The sequence below is a fragment of the Vicia villosa genome, linkage group LG6 (genome assembly GCF_029867415.1).
Source record: "Vicia villosa cultivar HV-30 ecotype Madison, WI linkage group LG6, Vvil1.0, whole genome shotgun sequence".
NCBI lineage: Eukaryota > Viridiplantae > Streptophyta > Magnoliopsida > Fabales > Fabaceae > Vicia > Vicia villosa.
The window spans coordinates 118,346,751-118,361,948 of NC_081185.1; the positions used below are offsets into that span (position 1 = coordinate 118,346,751).

A 15,198-nucleotide genomic window follows, 5' to 3' on the forward strand; every position below is an offset into this window, starting at 1 on the left:
CTTGACATGTCCTCCTCATAATTGGGTCTTCTTCACCTCAAAAGCTCTCTTGAGTTTGATGACCATACAAGATTTTTCCCATTCATGATGGTGATTACTATTCCAATATCTATGCTTGGGGCTCCCGCACGAGGGATAAGCAAGACGTACTCTTATCTTGAGCATTGCATCACTCGCATTGCTCGAATCCCTAAAGCAAGGAAAAAGTTTACGACCCATGGGTGACTTCGTTGGAGTTCTCTTTTGGAGTAATCTGAAGTGTTTGGAAAGAACTGCAAAAAGTATTCAAGATCAATAAGTCCAGACGGAGTCAAGTCTCCTCAACAATGGCATTCATTTAGTTTCTTTATTGCATTCTCATTCGTAACATTTCATTGTTTGTTTAAGCATCAATAGCATGTAAAAACTTGTTAATTTTTGAATAAAAATCATAATGCATTGTTTATGTTTGTCTTGAAGTAATCCTTTCGTTATCACTCATAAAATGTTTTTGGCATTACGATACCAACTTTACTAATCTCTTGCTTAGGCAAAGAGCCGAGGGAGAATGATGAAAGATAAAAACGCAAAAATCTCTAATCATGTGTTTTTGAAAAAAAACCTACTGAGGATGTACAGGCATTGTTTCAAATCCCCAAACACCGGAGATATAAGGGAGATAGACCCTCGTTAACCCCTTTGAGCCTTGAAGTAGGAGTTTCTTTTCTAATCATAAAAAACCTCATTTTGACCTTGGGGAAGGGTAGTGTTCATTTAACTTGATCGAGCTTTCAAAACTCACCAAAAGGGTGTGCATCTAAGGATACAACAATGGTTATCCTTATTCCATCAAGAGATCAAGAGATGACGATGCCACAATGGTAATCCTTCATCAAATCAAAGGAGTGAGGCAGTCGCAATCACCTCCAACAAATCCAAGACTATGCGAGGTCACACGACTTGTTCAAAAAAAAAGAGCAAAAAAAAATGGCGAAAAAATAATGAAAATAAAAAAGGATGAAAAGAAAATGGCAAAAGAAAAAAGATGATGAAATTTCCAAGCAAGAACAAAGTCGTGTGACAATGAATCAGAAGAATAAAAGGTGAGCGACCGCCATGTCCAAAGAACCTCATTGATTCCTCAACCATTCCAAATTCCTTGTGAGGGATGAACACTCGTGTCGAGTTAACTGAACATAGGAATGGAGAACATCACGAAGGGGGTGGGTACAAATAATTTTGAGCCTAAAAATCCTTTGTTTTCTGAAAACCATGAACCCGGCCAAATTACAACCCTTAAAAGTCCTAATTGAAGTAGGGTTTATTTTGAAAGCGCACTCCGATGAGATAGCGTTTAACTGACTCCCAATGAAGCGAGACTCATACTCATGTTGGTATCGTATGTTTCCTTTATCTTCCATTCACAAAAGGTCGCAACCTCATTTCATAAAAAGTTTTAAACTTCAAGATTAACATAGGCTTTGCATTAGAATTATCATTCTTAGAATTAACATTCTTTTGCATGCAAATTATGTGCTTAACATCAAGGAAATTTTCAAGAATGAGAATCAGTGAGCAACTTGATCATGTCAAAGTACAAGAGACTTGAGAACTTCGAGGAGGAAAAGCTAATCATCTCAAATGTTGACCATCAAGGGGCAAGTTATCCAAAGAACTCCGTTGGGCATGAACAGTTAATGCTTTCCTTGATTACCTTGAGGGGAAGAGTTTGAAGACTCCGTTGAGCGTGGTAAAGTTGTTTCCATATTTGTTTGACTTCAAAACAATTGAAGCTTGAGGATTCTAGTAAGATGTACCTAATCAGGGGCAATTGAATCGAGGTTTGACCTCTCAAATTCAACATATCTGGGGAAATCATGTCGATAAATATCTTCAAGCTTTGATCAATATGGGGCAATCACGTCGAGGAATCTCTCTTAAGTTCAACCAATCTGGGGCAGTTACGTCGAGATTTGGTAAATCTCTCCAAGGATCCTTTGGGGCAAATTCCTCCATAAGTCACGAAGCTTGGGGCACAATTCTGAGTTTTTGGTCGCTCCATGACCATAGGAGTTTATTTCTCCTAGAAATTTGGTCTCTCCCCAAGCATAGGAGTTTATTTCTCCTGAGAGTTCTCCCCCAATCATAGGAGTTTATTTCTCCTGGAAACATGGTCTTTCCCCAAGCACGGAGTCTATTTCTCCCGAGAGTTTGTTCCATTCCTTAAGCATAGGAGTTTATTTCTCCTAGGAGTTGTTCTACTTCCAAGGCTCGTTACCTGGATTTCTCATCCCCAACATGGTGAATCGAGGGAATCTCCTCAAGTTGAAAATCTTCCAAGCAGTGGCACATGGTGAGAGGTCAGAAGTTATTCTACACTCTACAAGCCAACAACCAGAAGGGGCATCCTGCAAGTCAAAGTCCAATATTTATTGGCACCTCCACATGGTCCTTAACACTAAGGGGATACTCCCTGGTGTTTAACTCACCAATGCCTTTATTTGGCATCCTGCATATAGTGTTCACTGCATATAACATTGCATCCTCAAAAGCGTAGCATATCCGTCAAAGCGGATCATTACGCCATACAAAATTCAAACATGCATACAAAGCATAAGCCAGATAATACAAATCAGCACTCAATCAAGACGACGATACTTCCCCACAGAAAAAGTTGTCCTTACAAACTCTGATTGATATCTGCTACTACATCACAAATCTCCTCAAACCATGGTGCCAATACCTGGTATCCTCAACCCCCAGAAGAAGTGTCATCTTCTCTCTCCAGTGTGGATCGAATACAATGTCTCTCTTCGTCAGAATCGTTGTTTCCAAGGTTATTTCCCGCATGCTGCGTGCAAATTAGAGTGCGAATGAGGATGGGCATTCAACCCATCTCATTTTTCAATCATTTGAATAACCATACTTGGTGTGTGGCAATTCGAACGATTGCCACTCTTAAAGAGTTACACCCCGCCTTTGGCCTGAGGGATTAATGTAATTCTTATGCTTCGCCAGCATCAACATCTTCGTGAATCTCTAATGCTTACCGATGTCTTTTGACCGAGTCTAGTCGTCACTAGTCTCCGTGGTCCCTTCCCCCGTATGGGAAAACTTTTCAGGTTCAACCCCCGTGTTGTGAATCCTTTATCTTCCAACCTTCGAACAATTTCAAAGCCCAGTTCTCGCCCTGGCAAATCAAGTCAAAGCCCTGGTTCTCGTCCTGGCAAAACTATCAAAATCCAGTTCACGTCCTGGTAATCATTTTTAAAATCCAGTTCACGTCCTGGTAATCATTTTCAAAACCCAGTTCACGTCCTGGTAATCGTTTCCCAAAATCCAGTTCCCGTCCTGGTAATCATTCTTCAAAGTCCAATTCTCGCCTTGGCAAACTCTTTTCAAAGCCCAATTCTCGCCTTGGCAAACTTTTTTCAAAGCCCAATTCTCGCCTTGGCAAATCATTTTTAAAGTCCAATTCTCGCATTGGCAAACCTTTTTCAAAGTCCAGTCCTCGCCCTGGCAAATCATTTCTTTCATTTTTGATCCTAGGTGAAGTCAGTTCTCGCCTGACAACCACCACTCATCCATAATTTCTTACCGTAAAACCAATTCCCAATCCCCAGCAAGTCATTATCCTCTTTCCTCATTCAACCATAACATCCATAAATCATTCCACCGAAAAACAAAATTCTCTTTCCCCAGCAGATATCAAAATAAAAAATAAGGATAACACTTACACCACCTTCTCTTCAGGATAAATTTTGGGTCTTGATATTTAATCTTCTTCTACCTCGAATGTTCGAAAGGCTAACGCCAATCTCACTTTCAGGTTTAAGATGATTAAATAGGGGCAGCTGTCATACCCCAAATTTGTCCTACCCCTTTATTTCTAACTGGCTTAGGCTTTGCATTCATGTACATACTCTCCATTAGGTCATTTGCATAAACTTTGCATTCATCCATTTAATAAGACATCTAAAAATATGGGATCAAGGGTCATGAAGCAATTGGAAGTTTCACTTAGGTCTTGGCAAAAGTTATTGTTCGAGTTTTGCTTCTTCTAACACAAGACATGGGATTAATGGTTAGTTTGAAGTGCAAGTTCTGTTGATATCAAGCATTGAGAGAAGTAAAGGAATAATTGACCATTTAAATTTGGAAAAAGAAAGAAAATTAAAGATGATCTCATTGGGCATAAGTTGACTTTTCATAAACAAGTCAACCTTGGAATGTTGATTTTTGTTGACCAAGTCATGTGGGCTTCCTCATTCAAGATAGACCATGACCACTTTCTTTTGAGAGGCATTCCAATCATGGGGAATAATGGAGCATGAAGAAAATTTTAAATTTAAGGAAACGAGGGAAACTTCTTCATTTGCTTGAGATACAAGTCAGTACAAGATTTAAGTCATGACTACAAGCCAAACATACAAATTCCAAGAATTCAAATTTAAAACCGTTGCAAGGGTCCTCAATCATTACAAGCTCATTATTTACAAAAAGCCTACATCATTTACAAATTCAAGCTAAAAGATCATTACATTCATTGTTACAAAGAGAATTACATAAAAAAATGCGTCAAAGTCTTCTTCGAATGCGCCATTCTGTCTTCAAACTTCAAGCCATGTTCGAGTCCACTTGCTACATACCAAGAACCTGAACCATATACATCACCATATCCATTATGAACCAAAAAAGAACACCATTGACATACAGCACATACATTCATCTTAAAAAACAAAAAAAACAGTAACCTCACTAACATCTAAACCTAACCAACTAAATCCAAGCCAATCTAACAATTACTACTAGCTATATCATTCAATCCATGACAGTTCCAAATACAAGCAGCCATACATACACACATACAAATAACCTATCAAACCTGCAAAACCATGCACAAAAATCAGTTCCCAATACATACATTCAAATCAGTCAGCATAATATAAACCAAAAAAATCCCTGCATCCACAGAATAAAACCAGCAGCCAGTTTCATTAACAGAGAAAACAGATCCCCTAGCCTAACTAAACTCTAACTGACAACTTTCAAAACAGAAAAAACAGAACACACATCATCATCTCAGCCCCATATAAACCAAACAAACCTACTGCTAATCCACCAACATAATCCCATGAAACACTCCATAAAGCTGCTGCAACATGCTTCCTACTGTAGCTCGCCGGTAATCCGTTCAATCGACCTTCATCACCTTTACCACATATCAAGACTTCATCCATATTTGACCTACAATTAAAGGAGTCATTCTGTCACTAAGGAAAATCAAGAACAGTTTCACACTTCTCAATTCCAAACTCACATCCACAATACCAAAACAGACCTGCATCGCAAAAGACGGTCATTCAACATTCATTCCAGTCACTATCCTGCAATTCATACCAATCCATACATCAATACAATACATGATTATATTAAGCTATTCAGTGTCGCAAAAAAAGAAACGGAGGCAGACATACATTCGATTCCTAATTGACTCAGTGCCATTCTTACATAAGCCAAACACAACACATGAAGCTGACGAAAACACTGCACCTGAAGTCGACGATGAAGATGATGGCACCAAGTTTGGCTCAATAAGCGAAAGAAAAATAAGGTACCAACAACAAGATTGTGAAGTCGAAGAAACCGTCATCAAGCAGGTTCTCTAGTACTGTGGATTATTCTTCAGAAGTTGTGTTATGTTCTTGGATTTCCCGAGGAGTTGTTGTCAATAGAACGGCTGTCAGACAGTTGCATTCTACAGATTATAACAATAAACGCCGCGTACATATCCTGCACACATGAAGGCCAAGTTTCAAAAGGATCAAGACAGCATCAAAAAATCGGGACAGTTCAAGGGCCAGCAATAGCATACTAACATCAACTAATTCAGTTTCACAACATAACTAACTTTCATAAACTACTAAATTGACTCAAACTCCCAAAACAAAATTTCCCTCCCCTAACTAAACATAACTACCTAATAACCAACTCTCAACCTCCAATCCTAGTCAGCATACCAACCTATAACAGAATTCAACAAAACTCTAACTAACTCATAACCACCAAAACCGCTTTATCCTCACCACTCAATCCTCCAACCGAATTTCAATCCAATGGCCCTCATTCCCTTTCCCTCTAACTGAATTCTCAACTTCAAGTCACCTATATAACTGACACTCATTCTCCATCTTCACTTTCTAGACTCTCACTCCGCCATTTCATTCCCGCCATTCTCACACTTCATTCATCATCATCTCCAGATTACTCTGCAACTTCTTCACTCCCTTCTTCTTTCCCAAACATCACTACAAGCTCTATCTACCATTGAAGGAGCTTCAACCTTTGAAGCTCCATTCAATTGAGCATAAACCTCACACGCCTAATCCCTGCAACTTCAATCTCTCAGACTCTACTCTCAATAACATTCAATTCTCCGCGAGGACACGGTTTATTCAACAACACGGGCATTCGCAGAAAAAAGAAGAAGAGGAAGAAGAAGGAGTTGCGAAAGGATTAAGGAGCAAAGAAAGAAACGATTATACCTTATTACCTCCCCTCCGGTCTTCCTCAACAATCGGCTTCAGCTCGCGATTCCGGTAAGTTCCGATTCTCGCTTTTCTTCATACCGCTGTGTAGACCATGTTAACAAAGTAAGATGTATCTGAGTTCATCGCCTCCAATTCGTTTTTCTGCACAGTCTTTATAAGAAATTGATGGAGATGCGTGGTGAGGTTTCGCGTTTGGGGTTTTTATCTCGGGAAGTCGTGATCACACGGTGAGGCCAACGGCGGTGCTTCGTCGCCGTTTGTTGTGCAGAGAGAGTGACGGCGAGATGAGAAGGAGATGAGTGGTCACACTCATACGTTGAACCCTAATTTCCCTCTTCTATTTCATTTAATTAATTTTCCTTTAATTTTTTCTATAAAATCAGAATAAACACAATTGATCTAAAAACCTGAAAACGAGTTGAATCAAAGTCTGAAATGCAATCCATGGGCCATACGAAATTTTCGCTCCCCTTAAGCCCAATAGCACTCCACCATTTTTGGTGTCAAAAAACGTGAACAATAAAAACCCCTTGGGCCTCATTCTGACCAGGCCTGGGCACCCTAAGTATCATACCCCATAATTCATTTCCAACCCCCTGGTTATCCATGTTTTTTAGTTAGTTTTGTACTTAGTTTCTTTTCATCCTTTTGTTAGAGTTTTAGGTGATAAAAATATATAGAAAACAATAGAAATATTAGTTTTAGGATTAATAGATTTAGATTTTTTTTGCTTGAATTAGAATTCTTTTTTTCATGAAAAACTCATAAAAATAGTAGTATTTTTTAGGTTAATTTTGTATTAGTACTTGAATTGCTTCTTCTATTTTTTTGTATCATTTCCATGTTTTTGGTATAATTGTTGTGTGATTTTGTTGCTAGCTTTTGGCCACATTTTAGGCCTACTTTGTTAATATCACTTGTATGCTTCTTTTAGAATTTAGTCACCATGTTAACATTAGGATTTAGACTTGTAAATAACTCTAGGCTTAGAAATTAGGCTAGTCTCCCTCTTTTCATCCCTTTTCCTTTTACAACCTAAAACATCTAAAAATATTCAAATAAAATCCCCTTTAAAAAACAAAAAGAAAACACTTAAAAAACATTAATAAAAAAGTGAAAATCATTAAAAAGGGAATGGAAGCTTGAATCTCCCTTGCTTTAGGGTATCATTCGAGTGCTTGGATCTCCCTTGCTTTAGGGTCCCATTCGGGCGTAAGTTCCCAAATTCTAAAAGACACAAACCAAAGAGTAACTCGAGTTTCCCTTGCTTTAGGGATTTCCTCGAAACACTCAAACTCTCTCTTTCTCTCCTTTCTTAAGGGCATTGTTATCTCCGCTCTATTGCATCCTAGGTCGATCCCTTATGCAAGAGCGCGAGCGTTAACTTCGCCCAACTAAAAAACACAAAAACAAACAAAACTATGGAGCCGAACTACGGCGCTCTGATTCCTGAAAAGGATACGTAGGCATCAAGTCGCGGGGCTTGAACGAGCACATTTGTAAATATTTCCTTCTTTTCCCCGTATTTCTTTTGCATTCATTCGCATGTAGACATAGACATAGTACACACCCTTTAGATAGAAACAAACATAGGTGGATACCATCGAGTACGATGGGCGTGAGGGGTGCTAATACCTTCCCCTCGCGTAACCGACTCTCGTACCTAGATTCTCTGGTCGCAAGACCCTGTTCCTTCCTTTGTTAGGTTTTCTGATATTCCTTTCCCTTATGGGATAAATATATTGGTGGCGACTCTGTTCATTTTTCGCGAGCGTGCGACAAAAGGAATTGAATGACTAGCTTAACTGTGTGGTCTTCAAACTGATAGTGAAGTGTGATTTAACCCAAGCAGAAGACCATTAAGTACGATTATGATGAATCTGGACAAGCCAAGTAAATTCAGAAGTAGCTTTACCTAGGGGTGCTCGCGGTGCGGTTTGGGCGGTTTTGACGAAAAAAATCATCCGAACCGCAAGAGAAAAAATAGTGCAGTCTGGTTTGGTTCGGTTGGCTTTTAAAAAAAATCCGAACCAAACCAAACCAAACTAATGCGGTTTGGTTCGGTTCGGTTTTTTACAAATATTTTATTGTGCCATACATACACATATAGATGATAACATAATTTTGTATTTATACATTCATACACTATCAAATAACAACAAAACTCGTCATATTTTGACAACAATTTTCCATTTAATATGTAAAAATTAAATTAGACAAAAGTGGAATATTAAACATAAAATAATAGCATAAAACAATATAAAAATTATTATAACGAAACAAAAAAGTAGAAGAGACGAAAGATTAGTGAAAGTGAAAAAGAAAAAAAAATGTTGAGAGATTAGAGAAGAAGATATGCGATAAAAACGAAATTGAAATACGGAACATTTACATAAAAATGAGAAGGTGAAAAAGAAAGAATATAAGAGAGTAGAGATTATAGAAGAAGAGGGAATATGTATGTGGCAAAGAAGGTGCGATAATGTTATTAGAGATTTTAGAAGATCGGGACTGAAATTATATGTGTAAGGATGAGAAAATTGTTCGTAATCATAATGCTAATGTATAATAAGTTTAAGTTTGGGTTGGATGTGATTTAGTAAATTTTATGTTTTAACATAGTGCGGTTTGATTCGGTTTGGTTCGGTTTACAAAATACAAACCGAACCGAACCGTGCGGTTTTGTAAAAACTGACCCAAACTAATCCGAACCAAATGCGGTTTTTTGCGGTTTCGGTTTGGTTTGGTTTGGTTTGCGGTTTTCTATTGGGTTGGTTTGGTTTTGATCACCCCTAGATTTACCACCAAAATCCTGCTTAATATGCTTTCGTAGTTAACCTTGCCTCAATTAGGACTTTTGAATGTTGTAATTTGGCCTGGTTCACGGTTTTAAGAAACAATGGATATAAGGCTCAAATTTTATTCAACCCACCCCTTTCTCCTTGATGTTCTCCAAATCCTAAAAATTTGTTTAATTCAATGAATGTGCTTTGTTTGTAAGAGACTCGTTTCAGTTTTGATGTTGAGCAGAAGCCTTAGTAGAGATCCAAGCATTGATGAAAAATGTTGTAAAGACCCAAACATTGATGTGAAGCTTTGATGGTTCAGCAGTCACAAGATCATCCTTCGTATTTCGCCTTTGTTTTGTTTTTTTATCCCTTATATTGCATGAACCAATTCTTTTGGATTTGATTCATCGGGATGCCCTAATTTTTTCCTAAGTCGTTTTTATTTTATTTTTCTTTTTGACTTAGCGGGCGCTTTTTCTCCTTTTTTTTAATACTCCTTTGAGATTTGATCCTTGGATATTGGATGTTGTGACTGCCATGTTGACTTTGATTTGTAAGCTTCGACTCTGATACGTCCTCGATCTTGACTGATGTATTGAGGAAGAAGACGTTGTGAATGTTATCTCCATTGCTCCCTCAATCTTGGATGAATGCGAGGAAGAAGATATGCTTGAACCTTTGCTTGAACTTTTGCTTCATTGATTCTCTTGACAACCAAAACACGCCATTGAATTAATTGAAATCTACCCTGCCCCCGGTAAAATCAAGGTTTTTTTGAAAAGTAGAAACAAGCTCCAACTCCTGGCTCGAGGGGGTGACGAGGGATTAACATCCTTATATCTCCACTGTTTAGGAATTGAAACAATGCCTGTACATCATCGGCTCGGTCTTACCTCGAAAGCATATGTTTAGCGGGATTTAGTTATTTGTATTCGTCATTCTCCCTCAAGTTTGTTAATAATCCTAAATTTGAAATTGAAAATAAAAGCGCGCGAGTGGAATGTCGTAGTAGTGAGCGAATGAATTGACTCCAAAACCTGCATGGTCATCCCATTAGAATTGCTAATCCGAAGGTACAACTTTTATCTTGAGTGACACTTAGCGATCATAGGGGTTGAAGTTCTGACATGCTAAACACCTATTGATCCTAGGGACAATCTCCTTTGTAGGTCCATTGACCTTGTTTCACTCCTTAGTTCATGGACTTGTAGAAGTAAGGGCAACCTCAAATTTTCCTTGGGCACGTCAAACCTGTCGGGAATAAATTGTTAGCGGTGGGTTAAAGTGGTAAACAACCAATCAAAACTTGCTGAAGTCTCATCGTAGAGCAGGGCACAACCAAATAATACACTCTTACGGTGATTGTCAAATCCAAGGAACGGAGCTGGTATGTATGACAAAAACATATAACGAAAAAGTTAAAACAATGGATGTTATCAATATAAAAGCAGTGTCATACCTAAAACAATGGATGTTATTGTAGCAACCTGCCTAAAAATTAGCTTTTAGAGTCGCCACCTATTCTACCAAGGCGAATAGGAAACCTTACGCAGTTAAGAGATCGGGGTAAGATTATTATAATCAGGTCAAGAGAAGGTGTTAGGCACCCTTAACCCTTTCCTAAGGTTTTATGTTCAGAGTAAAGTTTAATGGCTAAATATTGAGGTTTATAGCTAAGGAAGTGAATAGGGCGAAAAGTGAGATTTGGACTGAATTGAGGTTTTGGGAAAGGGGACTCGCCTTGGTTATCCAAGTGCCTACGTATCTCCTTAGGGAGAATCAGAGTCAACGTAGTTCGGGCACAGGGTTGTACGCCTTTGAATTTGAATTGATATGGTTGGAAGGTATTTTGAGTTACCTTGTCGTAGTTTTTGAAATGCGAAGTTCGAAGGTATTTTGAATCACCTTATCATAGATTTGAAAATCGCAGTGTTGAAGAGATGAAAATCCGTAGTGTCGTGATTTAGTGTGTTTTGAATGTTTGGACGTACAACCCTGATTTAATATGTCACCGTTAGATGCGATGATCAATAGATTTGATCATTATAGTTAACGGATTAAGTAGTGTATTGCTGGTTACTCTGACCGATAGATTCGATCGTCGCAGGTAGCAAATAGAGTGTTTTAATTTTAATTAAATTATGAGTTCATCATTGCCTCTCGTAACCAATAGATTTGGTTAGTACACGACAACGAGTTAAGTATGCTAATCATTGTAACCAATAGATTTGGTTAAAACCTTTTAGCAAAATACGTTTTATTTGAATTTAATTAAATAATAAAATAATCAATTATTACCCATCGCGACTAATAGATTTAGTCGAAACGAATAATAAATTAATCCTAACCTAAATTAACTAAATTAAATTAAATCTAAATTAAATTAACTATCTAATTAACCTAATTAATCTAATTATTACTAAATTAAATTATTAGGCCTTAATTAAAACTATTAATATTAAAGAAAAGATGAAAAAAACAATGATAAAAATAAATGAATGAACAAGAGAGAAAGGGAGTGGTACGTCTCTCTTCTCTCACATATATATTTTTTGACTTTTCAAACTAAAACCTACCGCCAATCAAATCCCAACACATGGCATATCATTAGAAAAAAATAATAAATAAAAGATAACAATAACAAACAATAGAAACTAGCATTAGAAAAGTGGTGACATATCTCATTCACTTTACCACTTCTCTTTCACATTCTTCTCAGTAAAACACAAAAGTTGTGATGAAAATGCAGAATATAGCAGAGCAAAAGTTATACGCATCTTATACACTGTATTTTGAAGCAACAATAAAATCAAACCTGTGCACAAGCTTGGGATCCAAAGCGGAACGGCCGTGGATGCTCTGAGGAGGTCTCGTAAATGGGATGGTTGTCGGTGGTGCGGTACGCTGAATGGAGGAATTGATCTGATAGCTGTTGGAGGATGTGCGCGTCGGAGATGTGTGATGAGATTGGTTGGTTCAGCGATGGCCGGATCCGAATCGGAGAGGGGGCTTCGGTATTGTATTGTTGACCGTCGTCGATTTGTGAGTGGCGTGGCTGGGCGGTGGAATCGCGATGGCTGCCCCGTGGTGGTGCGTCGGAGTCCGATTCCTCTTCTTCTTTTCATGTTCGTGACCTTCTTCCTATTCCTACAAAAACAAACAAAAGAGATAATTTGTGAAAATCATCTTAGAATTACTCCACCGTTTTTTTGTTTTTTTTGTTTTTATTATTTCCTGCAAAAAAACACTTTGAACAATTTTGAATTTATGGTTTGAAACAAGGTTTTGAAAGCTTTACTAGGTATGAGATTTATGTACGAATGGTTAGGATTGTTATTGAATAGAATAAGGGTCAGTTGGTCAATTGTTAGCAATGTATGAATAAGGTTGGAAAATTATTTGGTGTTGTACATGTATGGTGAGGAACTCTGAATTTTTTCTTTACAAATTGTTGTGAATTCAATGCCAAGAACAAAGTATAATACAAGGGAAGAATAAAGGACAAGGAAGAAGAGGAACACAAGATTGGTTATAACTGCTATTCTTTTACTTTCTTTTAAAACAAGATTACAAGTTTACAAGAATAACAAATAACCTCTCTCACCCCAAATTAGGATTTGCAGCTTAGCAATGATGAGAGACTAGTATGTTATTTATAATAAAACCTAACATACTAACTAATGGGCTTTTTCCACAAGGCCCATTACACAAGCCAACTTAATAAACAAGCTAACTTAACAAATTAGGGTTTAAACACTAAAACCTAATTTAACATGCTAACGACCCTAGCATCTTCGACACAAGCATGTGAACAACCTTCGACTTCATGCTTAACCCTGTCGAACCAAGAAGCTACCCTTCAGCCATACTAGAATTCGATCCAATATCTCACAAATCTCCACCTTGGATCTAACTCTACAACATCAAGGAAACAAACTAGCTTTCTTCGTGCAGCTTTATTAACTGCAAACAGTGGAAAAACTTGTAACTCGGCAATGTCTTGGTGATCATATCAGCAGCATTGTCTTCAGTCGAAACCTTCAGCACTTGGACTTCTCCATGCTCGATTACTCCTCTGACGAAATGCAGCCTCACATCAATGTGGTTAGTTCGCTCATGATAGGCTGAATTCTTCGACAGGTGTATTGCACTTTGACTATCACATTTAACAGTGATACCTCGACCTTGAAGTTTCAGCTCCTTCGTAAAACCTTCAAGCCACAATGCTTCTTTCACAGCTTCAGTTAGGGTAATATACTCCGCTTCAGTGGTTGATAGAGCAACAACCTTCTGAAGTGTTGCTTTCCAACTAATTGCAGTGCCAAACATAGTGAAAACATATCCAGAAATAGATTTTTTGGAATCCATACAACCTGCATAATCAGAGTCGACATATCCTTCTATTACTGCTTTACTATCTTCACCCAAGGCTCCACCATAAGTTAGGACTCTATTCAGAGACCCATTTATGTACCTTAAAATCCACTTCAATGCTTGCCAGTGAGCCTTTCCAAGATTCGCCATGTACCTGCTTACAAGACTTACTGGGTATGCTATGTCGGGTCTAGTACAAACCATAGCATACATCAAAGAACCGACTATATTAGCATATGGGATGCTATTCATATAGGCTCTTTCGACATCAGTACTGAGACACTGATCAATACTTAGCTTGAATTGAGGGTTTGTTGGAGTCACAACTGGCTTCGAATTCGACATACCAAACTTTTCAAGAATCTTCCGGAGATATGCCTCTTGAGATAGGCATAACTTCGACTTCTTTCTATCTCTTCGAATGTCAATTCCAAGAATCCTGGAAGCAGCTCCCAGATCCTTCATATCGAACTCCTTATTGAGTTCAGCCTTCACCCTCGTCACATCTTCAACATTGTTGCTTGCTATGAGAATATCATCCACATAAAGCAACAAAATAACAAATGAATTACCAGGTCAAAATCTGAAGTAAACGCAGTGGTCGAACTGACTTCTAATGAAACTTATGCGTGCCATGAACTTGTCGAATCTCCTATTCCACTGTCGAGGAGATTGTTTCAGCCCATACAAAGATCTCTTTAACTTGCACACACAATCTTCCTTCCCCTTTTTGACATACCCTTCAGGTTGCCTCATCAGGATCGTTTCATCTAGATCACCATACAAGAACGCAGTTTTCACATCCATCTGTTCCAGTTCAAGATCGAACTGTGCCACCATGGCAAGCAACATTCGAATGGACCTATGCTTCACAACAGGAGAAAACACATCATTAAAGTCGACACCTTCTTTCTGAGTGAAACCCCTTGCAACTAACCTTGCCTTGTATCTTTTCGACGTCACTCCTTCAATTCCTTCCTTAACTTTGAAAATCCATTTACAGCTGACTAACCTTGCCCCAGCAGGTTTCTTGATCAGTTCCCAAGTATGATTATCATGACGAGATTTCATCTCATCATCCATGGCTTTCAGCCACTTAGTCTTATTCCGACTCCTCATAACTTCCTTGTAGTCTCTAGGTTCTTCGTCTAGAACCTCACTTGCAGAGATTAAGGCATAAGCTATAAGATCTGCATACCCAAGTCTCTGAGGTGCCTTGATGACTCTTCTCGACCTATCTCTCGACAATAGGTAGTCATCGTCAGTTTCCTCAACTTCCTCAGCATCTTCTGCTTCTTCTTTGACTTCATCAGAGATATGCAATTCAGCATCAACATGCTCCACCTCAACAGGAATCTCTACCTGTTCCAGCTCTTCGTCAGATGTATCTGTACTTCGACCAACATCATCAATTTTCTTAAAATCCATTTCAGCTTCATTGAAAACTACATCTCGACTGGTGATACACCTCCTGTGACTTGGCTCTAGGCACCATAGCCTATAAA

At 38.3% G+C, this 15,198-nt stretch overlaps 1 long non-coding RNA gene across 1 annotated transcript; it reads right to left on the bottom strand.

Annotated features, from left to right (window-relative positions):
• Nucleotides 1-4,407: 4,407 nt before the first annotated feature.
• On the bottom strand, nt 4,408-12,801 carry LOC131609742 (uncharacterized). Its single transcript, XR_009286308.1, has 2 exons — nt 12,135-12,801; nt 4,408-4,635 (listed from the first exon to the last, which is right to left on the bottom strand). It is a non-coding gene; the product is annotated as an uncharacterized LOC131609742 (long non-coding RNA).
• Between the last annotated feature and the right edge of the window lie 2,397 nt (nt 12,802-15,198).